Source organism: Oryctolagus cuniculus, chromosome 7, assembly GCF_964237555.1.
Source record: "Oryctolagus cuniculus chromosome 7, mOryCun1.1, whole genome shotgun sequence".
In the NCBI taxonomy this organism is placed as follows: domain Eukaryota; kingdom Metazoa; phylum Chordata; class Mammalia; order Lagomorpha; family Leporidae; genus Oryctolagus; species Oryctolagus cuniculus.
This window is the reverse complement of record NC_091438.1, coordinates 129878293-129891604: the sequence shown is the minus strand read 5'-3', so window position 1 is coordinate 129891604 and position 13312 is coordinate 129878293. Positions and strand designations below refer to the sequence as shown.

General features: G+C 47.5%; 1 long non-coding RNA gene across 2 annotated transcripts; it reads left to right on the top strand.

The window, feature by feature from the left end:
- The first annotated feature begins 2206 nt into the window (after positions 1-2206).
- LOC103350203 (uncharacterized) lies at positions 2207-12085 on the top strand. 2 transcript variants are annotated; one of them, XR_007923669.2, is made up of 4 exons: positions 2207-3177; positions 4110-4184; positions 6802-6995; positions 11885-12085. It is a non-coding gene; the product is annotated as an uncharacterized lncRNA (long non-coding RNA). The 2 variants fall into 2 exon arrangements; XR_007923668.2 differs by having other exon boundaries at positions 4028-4184.
- The last annotated feature ends 1227 nt before the right edge of the window (positions 12086-13312 follow it).

Here is a 13312-nt window from a genome sequence, read left to right as displayed (position 1 = left end):
GTTGCGAAGGTTGAAGAGCATGGAGGGGGATGGAGAGAGAAAGTTCTCCAGGTATGAGGGGAAGAAGAACAGCAGGTCACCCTCTAATGTTCTTCAGTACTTCAGAGTAACTGCTTGACAACAATTCACTTTGTATCTCCAAATGGCAGGAAGAGTAGCGTTTGAATGATCCCAGCACAAACATGATACATGTTGGAGGTTACGGCTTTAACCATTACCCTGATCTGATCTGATCATGGCACACTGTATATAGGTATTGAAATTTCACACTGTATAAACATATACAGTTATTACATGTCAATGAAAATTTATTTTCATATTTTGAAAAAGAAAGTGCTTTCAAGAACAAGACAGAATCCTGGAGACCTGAAGGTGGCAGTGCCAGGAAAGGTGATGAACCACACAAGCCTGTAGGGAGCAGGAGACTTTGTTGCGGAAAGAGATGAATGGTGCTTGGACAGGAACTGGAAGGAGCAAGGAGAATCTGCTCATCCCACTCTCACTCTGGAGCACTCCAGAGCTCGAGAAATGAGCCATCCTACAGCAGATGCGTGGAAGCAATGCCCTTCTCAAGGGAAATCCATGGAGCTGCAAGCAATAGTCAAAGCAGCAGCAGCCTACCAGAGATCATGACTAAGCCTGTGGATGGGACTTTCAAAGAGCACCACAATCGATTTGTGAAGTATGAGAGAAAAAAGAAAAAAGGTAAGAGTTATCTGTACACTCATGTTCATTTCAGCCCTATTTACAATAGCTAAGATATGGAATCAACCCAGGTGTCCATCAGCTGAAGACTGGCTAAAGAAATTCTGGTATATGTACATTATGGAATACTACACAGCAGGAAAAAATGAAATCCTGTCATTTGCAACAAAATGGAAGCAAGCGGAAACCATTACACTTAGTGAAATAGCCAGTCACAAAAGGACTAATAGCATATGGTCTCTCTGATCTGTGGTAACTAACAGAGTACTTAAAATGTAATCTATAAGAGTGAAACTGACACTTTGAGATACCACAATTTTGATCAGCCCTTGCCTTGACTGTCAGGAGCAATGTTTTTCTTGTTTGTTTGTTTTTGTTCTTTTTTTTTTTATATTAATCAGTGAACCATCTACTTGTTGTAGAGTTAATCTTATGAGTATAAAAATTAGCTGAAAATTGATCTATGTAAAAAATAAGAATGGGAAAGGCAGAGGGAGGAGGAAGAAAGGCGGGAGTATTGGGGGGGAGGTAGCAGGGGAAGAAGCATCACGTTCTCAAATCTGTATATATTAAGTGCATGAAGTTGTATTCCTTAAACAAATCTTAAAAAAAAGGTATTAAATCAGGAGAAAAATCGGAATCTGATGCTGATACAGTGCAGGAGAGATGGGGGACTGAAATGGTGGATGGCTCGATGGTGATCAAATAACTCGGTCTGGTCAGAAAGGCAGGCTGCCGTATCAGACAGAGTTCAGCAGCTCAGGCAGTCAGCATGACAGTGCGCATCCTGTCCTCCGGCACCCGGGAGCAGGAGCCATGCTGCCAGCATTGTCACTGGGTTTCTGGTTCCAAGTATGACTTCAGCAACAAACCAAGGGGCCTAAGATTTAAAGAGCAGAGTTCAGCCTTGAGCATCCTGCCCCAGCGCAGCAGAGGGGGTCAAGCTGCACATCAGCACTCTGCCTCATGTCATTCTCCTGCCTATAGGCCTCCTTCTCTGGACCCTCGTTCTAGTTCCACCGCTCTGTCGCTCACAACCCGCCCAGGAGAATTCCTTCTCTGGTCTTTCCCACCCTCCACCGTGGTGAGATGGACATAGCATCTCTCCTGAGTTACCCCATATTCATGCAGGGATAGATAGCACAGGGAAGGGCTGTAGAAAATGTAGGACGGTGAATAGCCTGGGGCACTGACTTCCTCCTGTAGTTCCCAAGTCCTGAATGCAAACGTCTGGCCTAGGCCTCTGCTCCCTAACTGCATCCATGCCCTTTGGTCACTCTTTGCCTACTGAGAGGACAGCTACATGGTGCCCCAAGAGCAGGGGCCATTGCTACAGGCCCCATTGCTTCTCTTTCCTATTTCCCCATGATCACTCTGCAACCTACACCAGGGACCATTTCTCTGGTGGGCGGGGCCTGCTCACAGCACTGCAGGGGAGGGGCAAGTTGGTGTCATAATGTGCATTATGCCTGGGGGATGTTCTGTGTGTTGGGGGAGCTGTATGACAGCAAAGCTGCAGGAGACCTGGGTACTGCCAAGTCCTTTTTTTCCCCCCCAGGATGAGCAAGCAGAAGCCTCTTTCCGAAAAATGACCAAAAAGCTACCTACTACTTGGGAATTGAATCCCCATCGTCCCGCGGTATCTGCACCCCAGCCTCAGCCGCCCTCTGGTGTTGCACACCCGCCCCAAGCTCCTTCTCTTCCTACATGCCGGCCTCACCCTCCTTCTATCCCCAAACGCAGGCCTCACCCTCCTCCCCGGCCCACAGGCCCGCCGCAACCTCCTTCTGGCCCCACGTGCCGGCGCTACCCCCCTATTCCTCCATCCTGGCCTCGCCCGCCGTGTGTTCTGAGAGGCCGGCCTTGTCCTCCAGTTCCCACACGCCGCCTTCGCCCTCCCGGGATTGCACCCCAGCCTCGCCCCACTCCTGACGCCCCCCACCAGCCGCCCTCTCCCTCCGACGCCCCGCTGCAGCCGCTCCAGCTCCGCCCTCCTCCACGCTACAGTCCTCTTTTCCACGTTCCTGCGGACTCCCCGCACTTGGTCAGCTCCGAGACCATGCCCCACTGCGATCAGCCTCTCACGGTCTTCTGCTCCACTTCCCTGGCTCCCCTGCCTTGCAACTCTCCCTACTACCCTACCTTCATCCTCTCCCTGCCCAGCTTTTCCGCTGCTCCGGTGCGACCTCCCAGGCACGCCCCTGAGGGGTTCCCTCCTCTGTCCCATTCCTCCTCCTAACAGCCTTCCTTCCAGTCCCCTGTACTCCATTCTGTCCCCACCCCCACCCGTTCATGTGCATCCAAACCTGGTCATTCACAAAGCTCATCCTGGAGATACGCTTTCCCAACCACGGGGACAGTTCTGGCGCAGCTCACAACTCTAAGGACTCCGGATTCCCTGCAGCCCGACCTGGTGGGCCCAGGAAAGATGGGACCGTGGCAAGCCAACCCTCAGCCCGAGAAGTCACCTCGGTTAGTTACAGGACCCTTTCCAAGAGCAGGGCCCAGTGGTCTGACCCCTGTGTGTACTTGGCCTTCATCCCCATCCTGTTAACCCTCTGCCAATGCCAGGAGACCTTTAACCAGGTCCTTTATTCCACACAGGCTGTACATTTCCTCTCCCGCCTGCGCAAAGAGCCTGCATCAGCCTCTGCGCTTACAACTGGCTTCCTCATGGAACAGCACTGCCGGCCATGCACTGCTTGAAAATAGTTATTCCGTGTATCTTGTGCAGTTTTCTCCTTGTTAGCAGAGAGTCCGCTTACTGCATCACAACCAGAAGTGAAAGTCTTCTTTTATTTTTTGCCTTGTTCTTGCCTCCTCTGTCTCCTTATCCAAACATTGATGCTATGCACCTAGAATTTGACTGTACACATAAAGGCAGTCCATTTTTAATTTCATTAATAGAATTCTATTATAAACTTTTCCATTTTTTTTTTTTTTTGACAGGCAGAGTGGACAGTGAGAGAGAGAGACTGAGAGAAAGGTCTTCCTTTGCCATTGGTTCACCCTCCAATGGCCGCCGTGGCCGGCGCACCGCACTGATCTGATGGCAGGAGCCAGGTACTTCTCCTGGTCTCCCATGGGGTGCAGGGCCCAAGCACTTGGGCCATCTTCCACTGTACTCCCTGGCCACAGCGGTCCATTCTTTTTCCAATTAACACAGTTTTTACTATTGCTGCAGTCTATCTGGCTTGGTTTCTAACTGCCATATAGTTGCCTCAGCTCAGTGGGTATATCCATTCTTTTTTTTTAATAACTTCTATGTTACAAAATAGATTTAGTTTTCTTCTTCATAGAGATTTCATGCATCCCTTCTTAGGTGAACCAACAGACAATGTGGTTTGTTGCTAATGGGGATGGTATCATGCTTGCATTATATCTTCTGATGATTCCTTGTTAAGTGTGCTGATAGGTGCGATATGAAGTGAGAAGGAGCCACGATATTTCTGGAGAAATCATTCTGCTAAGAACACAAGGTAAGACGTTAAACACTAGGGCCGTTATGTGTTGTCAACTCTCTAGTATTTCTGATTATGTAGTCTCCCACAGGAATGCATCCTTTATCCCTGAAAGAATAATTGCCTTCACAGCATGCTGATGGCCTAAAGGACCCAAAGCAAGGAGAAGCTAGGCGCATGGTGTCACTGGGTCAGCCTGATCTGGACTGGGCTATCATACCTATGGCCAGAGCTCATATCAGAGAACCTGGGAATATAAAACGGTGCTTTGGGGACAGGAAGAAATGAAGCCACAAAAATTTCAGCCCCTTCTGTACTTCGCAGGGTTGGTGGGCTTCTGAATCCTCGTATTTATTGCATTGCTGAGAAGGACCCCTCACCGGGCTTGCCCCCTCTATGAAGATGGCAGAAGCTACTCCAGGGCAGACTTTGAGGTGCACCTGTCTGGCTCTGCCTGGGCTGCACCCACCTGGAGCCACTGTGGATGCCAGTGGATGCCCAGGCCTGGCTTGTGCCCACTGTAGGGAAGGGAGGGGGTGGGCCCGTCCCCAGAGCACTGGAGCCCCCAAGCCTTGTCCCCAATGCCCAGCTGTACTGATGCAGGGCCAGCCTCAACCCTGCGGTAGGCACTGGGTCCAACTCTGTGTGTGTATGTGTTCTCCAAAAAACCCTTCAGATTGCGGCTGGGATGTTGACATTGTAACCATCAGTGTGAAGAGCCAGTGTGTCCTTGTTTCATTGTTACCTCCACTTGTAAGATGTTGCTCTTGGTGCTCATCCCCCAGCCACCCTGATTAAACCACACGTGAGCTCTCAAAAAAAAAAAAAAATTTCCAGCCCCTCTTCATCTAGGATCCTCCACTTCTCCTTAACCCTAGCCCTGTCTGTGCTGAGAGTTACTGGATTACAATATGCAGGACGGGAACTCAGTTACTAGTATTGTTCTACTAGTCGTCCCTGGTCTAATGATGTGGCTTCTTAGAAAGATGATGGTTTAGCTGGCGCCAGGGCTCAATAGGCTAATCCTGGCGCCGGATTCTGTCCCGGTTGCCCCTCTTCCAGGCCAGCTCTCTGCTGTGGGCAGGGAGTGCAGTGGAGGATGGCCCAAGTGCTTGGGCCCTGCACCCCATGGGAGACCAGGAGAAGCACCTGGCTCCTGCCTTCAGATCAGCGCGGTGCGCCGGCCGCAGCATGCCAGCTGTGGCGACCATTGGAGGGTGAACCAATGGAAAAAGGAAGACCTTTCTCTCTGTCTCTCTCTCTTACTGTCCACTCTGCCTGTAAAAAAAAAAAAAAAAAAAAGATGATGGTTCATTTTCTTGTTAGCTTTAGGAATGCAGTAATGCAGTGACACAGCTAACATCGTCTACACTGATTCTCCCTGCTGTCAACACACCCTGAGACACGCTGGTCCTGAATGAATGGGAGAATGAAGGAATAAATAAAGTATACAGGGTAATGGGGAAGGATTTGACACAGTCATTGAGGTCCCACTTGGGATGCCCACATTCAGTAGCAGAGTGCCAGCTCCACTCCTGATACCAGCTCCCTACTAATGTGCAACCTGGGAGGCAACACATGATGGCTCAAGTCATCGGGTCCCTGCCACCCATGTGGGAGACCCAGATTGAGCTCCTAGATTTGCTCTGGCCCAGCTCTGGGTGTTATGGGTATTTGTTTCTTGTCTCTTATTTTAAGATTTACTGTATTTATTTGAAATGAGAGTAGCAGAGAGAGATGGGGTGGGGTGGAGAGAAAGAGAGGGTTGGACGAGAGAAAGAGAGAATCTTCCTGGTTCACTCCCCAAATGGCCACAATGGCTGGGGTTTGGCCAGGCCGAAGCCAAGAGCCCAGAACTCCATCAAGGTCTCTCACATGAGTGACCAGATAGGAAGCAAAGCAGCTGGGACCCAAACCAGGACTCCAATATTGGATTCCAGCATTGCAAAGAATTTCTTAGCCCATTGCACCACAATGCTGACCCCTGTTACAGGTATTTGAAGAAAATTAGGGGAAGGGAGCTCTCTTTCTCTGGGTGTCTCTATCTTTGTCTACCTCCGACTGTCTGCCTTCCTCCCTGTCTTTCACATCCATAAATAAACACACTTTTTTAAAAGTCCATAGTAGGGGAGAGCATATGCTTTAGAACCAGTGTGTAAGTGCTTAATAAATCCAGTGCTGGTTCCTCTCTTACCTGGCCTATTTTATTTCTTTAGGTAGAGGAGGCAAATTCACAGAACCAGAAAGGAAAATGGTAACCAAGGGCTAGAAGGAGTGGGAAGTGATAGCCATTGATAGCGTTACTATTAAAAAACATCTGGAGATCAGTTTCACATACTACAAATACATTTAACCCTGCTGAACTATACAGTTAAGCATGGCTGAGAACAGACTTTTCCTATCATATGGACTTTATCACAGTGAATAATGAAGACAGCAACTATAAAATCCTCCGGGTATTTAGTTTAGGAGAGGGTTGTTCCGTGTGTATGACTACATTGGTGATATGTATGCTTTCTCACATCTGAAATCCCCTGCGTTTGCATGTAAGATACACAAAGAAAGAAGAGTTTTGATGGTAGGCTTCTGCTTTAAAGTGGGTGAGGTTTCTGACTCCTTTCAAAATCTCTTTTAGGAGATGCACGACCCAGGTGTTGGCCAGTCATCATTGCCCTATCTCTTGGGTCTGCCATTGATGGTAAAAATCTGAATGTTGGAACTGAGTGTTAACTTCTGTTTTATACCCTGTGAAAGGAAAGATTTCCACTGAGCACTCAACAACTTCTGAGAATGCAACACATCTTTGCTTCTAGCCAGACTACTTGCCAGGTAGTATTTATTATGTTTTTTTTTTTAAATTAGTATAGACATCAACCCTGTGAAATTAGGGGTGTACAAAGAAGTAACCTGAAGCTCAGAAAATGAAGGCATTTTTTCAAGTTCATAGAGTCAATTTTCTTCTGCCTGGATTTTAACAGTTGGGATGAGTTGTTTGGTTTGTATCCAGGTGAGTACCTGCCCTTTCTATTAATAATGAGAATCTGAATGTATGTGAAGGGGCATTATTATTCTCAAGGTGTGATGTAGTAAAAAGAACTGGAACTTTGATGCTAGGTGTTGTCGTGTTAAAATCCCAGTTCCTGTTCTGTCCTGACGTTTAGCAAATCACCTACTCTCACCTCAAAAAAAAAAAAAAAAAACACATTGTGAGAATTAAAGCAAATACTTTGTACCAAAGGGTACTTGAATGCATGTTAATTTTTCTAGCTCATGCTAGGTGGAAGGTAAGTACACATCCCTATAACATCTCAAACAAATTGGTTAAATACTTGATACTACTTAGAGGTGGTCAAATTTATTAAAATTTATTTGAAAATCAGAGGAATGGGGGGAAAGGCTCCCATTTGCTGATGTACTCCCCAGATGCCTGCAATGGCTAGGAGTCCAGAACTCAATCCAGTCTCCCACATAGATGGCAGGGGCCCAATTAATTTGAGCCATCACTGTTGCCTCCCAGGATTTGTGTCAGTAGTAAGTAGGAATCGGGAGCCAAGGCTCAGCATCAAACCAGGCACTGCAATGCGGAACTCCAGCATTTTAACATGCTATGCTAACTGCCTGCTCCTTAATTAATCTCAGTTACAGCAAATGCCTACCTAAAAATTTGGCATTTTTGAGAAATCTAAGGAACATATCCTGAAACTGAGTAAATCTTACTACAGCTCCTGCAGGTTGAGACTCAACAGACCAATCCTGAGGCAGTGGGTGAGGCACCGTGAGAACTCTGGGGAGGAATGAGGAAAGCCTGCTGTCCTGGAGCTGTGTAGAATTTGGTCAGGGAGGTAAGCACAGAGACAGATGAAGACAGGAAAGTGTACGTTTCCCAGGACTGGTGCCGGCAATAACATTGTGTGGATTTGGAAGAGAGGGGGAGACCACTTAGAAAGAACCAAGAGGGGCCGGCGCTGTGACACAGCAGGTTAAAGCCCTGGCCTGCAGCACCGGCATCCCATATGGGCACCTGTTGCTATGGATTTGTTCTGAGATGAGGAGCATGGTGGGGGCAAGAGGTGCAGAGTCACCACACAGACCCCGGGAGTCGGGTGAAAGCAGGCCTGAGGCAAGCAGCCTGCAGACTCATTTATTTCAGTTGCTACAGCAGCTTATATAGCCAAGGCAGCCAATCAGTCAAGGGGCGGTTTATGCCCTAACCAATCACAGCCTGTTGCCAGGCAGTATCCAAAGCCATCCAATCACAGCCTGTTGCCAGGCAGGCTCTGTTGCTATGTGATTTCCAAAGCCATCCAATCACAGCCTGCTGCCAGGCAGGCTCTGTTGCCAGGTAGTTTCCCAGGGGGTTACCCAGGGGTTTTCGAAGCCACTCCTGCCTGAGTAACTGACACTGGCTTGCCAGTGGTCATCTTGGCATGGCCTTCTTTTTTTTTTTTTTTTTTTTTTTTTTTTTTTTTTTACAGGTGGAGTTAGACAGAGAGAGAGAGAGACAAAGAGAAAGGTCTTCCTTTTTCCGTTGGTTCACTCCCCAAATGGTCGCTATGGCTGGCACACTGCGCTGATCTGAAGCCAGGAGCCAGGTACCTCCCCCTGGTCTCCCATGCAGGTGCACGGCCCAAGCACTTGGGCCATCCTCCACTGCACTCTCGGGCCACAGCAGAGAGCTGGACTGGAAGAGGAGCAACTGGGACAGAATCCGGCACCCCAACCGGGACTAGGACACAGGGTGCCGGCGCCACAGGCGGAGGATTAGCCTAGTGAGCTGTGGAACCAGGGCATGGCCTTCTCATTCCACCACAGGTGCCGGTTCTGACCCACTTCCAATCCAGCTCTGCTATGGCCTAGGAAAGCAGTAGAAGATGGCCCAAATCCTTGGGTCCCTGCACCCATATAGGAGACCCGGAAGATGCTCCTGGCTTCGGATTAGCTCAGCTCTGGCCATTGCGGTCATTTGGGGAGTGAACCAGCAGATGGAAGATCTCTCTCTCTGGCTCTACCTCTCTCTGTAACTCTGCCTTTTAAATAAGTAAATCTTATTAAAAAAAAAAAAAAAAAGGACCAAGAAGACTTCATGACCCACTTCCCGCACTCTCTCCTTCTGTCCCTCTTAGTACTATGGGATTCTCCTAAAGTCACTGATTCCCTTGTCTCTCAGTAACAAGGTAGAGATAATGTCACTATATCTTAATAGCTAGCCCCAGAATTACTTCTGAGGGTAGAAGCAACTAGGTTTGGAAAAATCAGCTAGAGAGTGATGTATAATAATAGGTGTTGGGGCCGGTGCCGTGGCTCACTTGGTTAATCCTCTGCCTGCAGTGCCAGCATCCCATATGGGCACCGGGTTCTAGTCCTGGTTGCTCCTCTTCCAGTCCAGCTCTCTGCTGTGGCCCAGGAGGGCAGTGGAGGATGGCCCAAGTGCTTGGGCTCCTACACCCGAATGGGCGACAAGGAAGAAGCACTCCTGGCTTTGGATTGACATAGCGCCGGCCGTAGCGGCCATTTGGGGAGTGAACCAACGGAAGGAAGACCTTTCTCTCTGTTTCTCTCTCTCACTGTCTACAACTCTACCTGCTAAATTAAAATAATAATAATAATAATAATAATAATAGCTGTTGAGGTGGAAAGATCCCACCAAGGCGCTGGCTCTTAGAGGAGGGGCAACTTGCTGTGTGACCTACAGGGAGCATTTGGAATTCTTGAGGGTAGTCTACAAGGGGCAGTGTGAGGAAAAAGAGAACAGAGGAAATGGGACAGAACAGGCGGAGGGTGGCAGAGTTGTGCTGCTGCCCATCAGTGACATACCTGCTTCTTCCAAGATCGCTACCTACCCCAGGCAGCTTTGAGTGAGTGCCTTGTTGCAGAAAACAGGAAGGGACCATGTTTCTTTTTACATATACATAATTTTTTTAATTTTAATTTTTAATTAGTTTTTAACAGAGACGATGTGATTTGTAGATACACTTCTAAGAACATAATGATATTCCTTTCCTTGCTCCCTCTTCCTCCCTCCCCCTCACTCCCTCTCACCATCCTTCCATCAGGGACCACATTTCGTTTCAGCATTGTTCAGAGAGAGGTGAGGAGGTGGAAATGTCCTTCCTGAAGTTACCTACTTCTTTCTTTAAAGGTTTATTTATTTAGTTGAAAGGCGGAGTTACAGAGAGGCAGAGGCAGAGGCGGGGGGTGGGGGTCTTCCATCTGATAGTTCACTCCCAGATGGCCACAAGGGTCGGAGCTGTGCTGATTCGAAGCCCAGAGCCAGGAGTTTCTTCTGGGTCTCCCACATGGGTGCAGGGGCCAAGGACTTGGGCCATCTTCTACTGCTTTCCCAGGCCATAGCAGAGAGCTGGATTGGAAGTGGAGGAGCCGGGACTCATATATGAGATGCTGGCACTGCATGTGGTGACTTTACCCGCTATGCCACAGCACTGGACCCATTACCTAGTTCTTGAAAGGGCCAGGTATGGGTTGGGAGTCCAAGCCATTTTACCCAGCTCTTTGAAGGCCAGAAGGGTCCTCAGCTGAACTTTGAGTGATATCTCTGGGTCTTTTCATTTTTCTCTCCCCTCAAAAGCCTACCCAGTACAGAGCTTTACGGGTAGAGAAGGCAGGGTGTAAATACCCATAGTGCTGAATCTACTCTAAAGAAAGTTTGCACAGTTGTCCTGTGTATCCGTAGAGTGGACTCAATCTACTACCGATTGAAAGGATTTAGGGCCGGTGCCGCAGCTCACTAGGCTAATCCTCCGCTTGAGGTGCTGGCACACCGGGTTCTAGTCCCAGTCGGGGTGCCGGATTCTGTCCCAGTTGCCCCTCTTCCAGGCCAGCTCTCTGCTGTGGCCTGGGAGTGCAGTGGAGAATGGCCCAAGTCCTTGGGCCCTGCACCTGCATGGGAGACCAGGAGAAGCACCTGGCTGCTGGCCTCAGATCAGCGTGGTGCGCCGGCCGTAGCAGCCATTGGAGGGTGAACAACGGCAAAAGGAAGACCTTTCTCCCTGTCTCTCTCACTGTCCACTCTGCCTGTAAGAAAGAAAGAAAGAAAGAAAGAAAGAAAGAAAGAAAGAAAGAAAGAAAGAAAGAAAGAAAGAAAGAAAGAAAGAAAGAAAGAAAGGAAGGAAGGAAGGAAGGAAGGAAGGAAGGAAGGAAGGAAAAAAGAAAGGATTTGGGAAGAAATTGCTTCTGTACTGAACATGAACTTTTTCTCTTGCCATTGTTTCCCAACCAATATAGTATAACAAATATTTACAGAGCATTTATATTGTATTTGTTATTGTAATATAGAAATGACTGAAAACAGACAGTGGCTGTGCATAGGTCATTTGCAAATATTCCATCATTTCATAGAAGGGCTTCAGCATGAGAGGATTTTGGTATTTCATGGTAGCACAGGGCTGGGGGCCCAGGACCAATTTCCTAGCACACTGAGGGATGTGGTTTCTGCTGTCATGGTGCTTAAAATTGAGTGAAAACAACACATGTGTATTTCACATATAAAAATAAACCTAATCCTAACAATCCTGGGAAATGTCGATAAAAATACTAGTTCAACAGGCCTCACTCTTTTCTTGGAATTTTCAGTATCCTTCAAGGTTCAGCCCCCATGCCCCCATGAAATCCACCTGGATTTTCAGTGATGTTTCCTGTTTGAAATGCTGTGACATTTTATGACTGCGTCAGCCATTTGACACCAATCATTTATTTTTCAGGTGGATGTCTTGCCATGGAAAACACTATATACTCAATCCCTGAGGACAGGAAGAATGGCCACCATTGTCAAGAGCCTCACTCTTCCCCTAGACACGTAGCTGTTCAGTTCGTTTAATTGATCACGTGTGTCCTGTATGTTAGTCTCAGAAATCATCTTTGTGTTGAATGTGCAAGCACTGAATAAATATTTGCTAAACTGAGTTGGATGGTTCACTCCTACAGACCTCTCGAGAATACACGATTTGTAGACATCACTCTTCGGATGAGTAAATTGAACTGTTTTTCTGGTTGGTTGATAAAAGGGGATGCACAAATGTTCTTGGTATGTTGATGAAGATTGCTGTATGAAATTGTGTGTGCACAATCATCGGGTTAGGGAATGTTATTATTTGAAACAATTTTCGAAGAGGCTTCTCTTCATTGTATTTGATTTTGCTCAATTCTGATGAATGCCACAAATTACATGTTAGAAGGAAATGTCTAATTCCTCTATTCTACACTATTGTCTGTGGTATCATATACAAGCATCTGGAAAATGCATATTATGACAAAACTATGTATGGAATTCAAATACTTTTTGCCTTCAAATTTATGTTCAATTCCACTTTTCCACAAACTTTGAAGTACCCTCATATGTTCTCTATACAGTGAGTTTTAAAAACATGTATTCTCGGACATAGTGTTGAATTCCTCATCCAGGTTAGCTGGTGGCATCCTTGGTCAACTAGCCTGATAATCTGGGAGCCACCCAGGCTTCCTCCCGCTGCCTCTGTAGCCACATCTCAGCATAGGTCACCGTCTCCTCAGGCTCTTCCTCTGTGCACTTCCCCAGTCTACTGCCTTTGTGAGGCACCACACTGGGCAGCTTGCAGTTCCACAGTGCTAGGCAGTGAATCTCCTTGCCCTCCAACCCACCTTCCACATCATCTCTAGAGTATCAGCTCTCAATGCCAGGGAACAGGGGTAGAATTTCATGCCCATTTAGGGACATTTGGAAATGTCTGGGACATTTCTGGTTGTCAAGACAGGGGCAGAAGGAGTGTGGGGGTTTGGAGTGAAGGGGGAGTGACAGGGTTGCTACCAGCACATAATGGTTAGAGGCCAGAGGAGTTGCTAAACAGCCTACAATGCACGGGACAGCCTGATTCTGACAACAGCTTTCCAGCCCATATGGCAATAGTACTGAGGTTGAGAAACCCTGACCTAGAGCGATTTTCCTAAAACAAAAATCTGCTTAAATTCCTGGAAAACACAACATGTCTTTGAGGGAGATGTTTTGGACTCATATTTTCTCATTCCCAACGAACACAACATAAATTCTCACTGCCTGAGTATGCCTCCTTCTCCAGGCGCCTGTGACTTTTCTGCTACTTGCAGCTTTTTTTTTTTTTTTTTTTTTTTTTTTTTTTTTGACAGGCAGAGTGGAC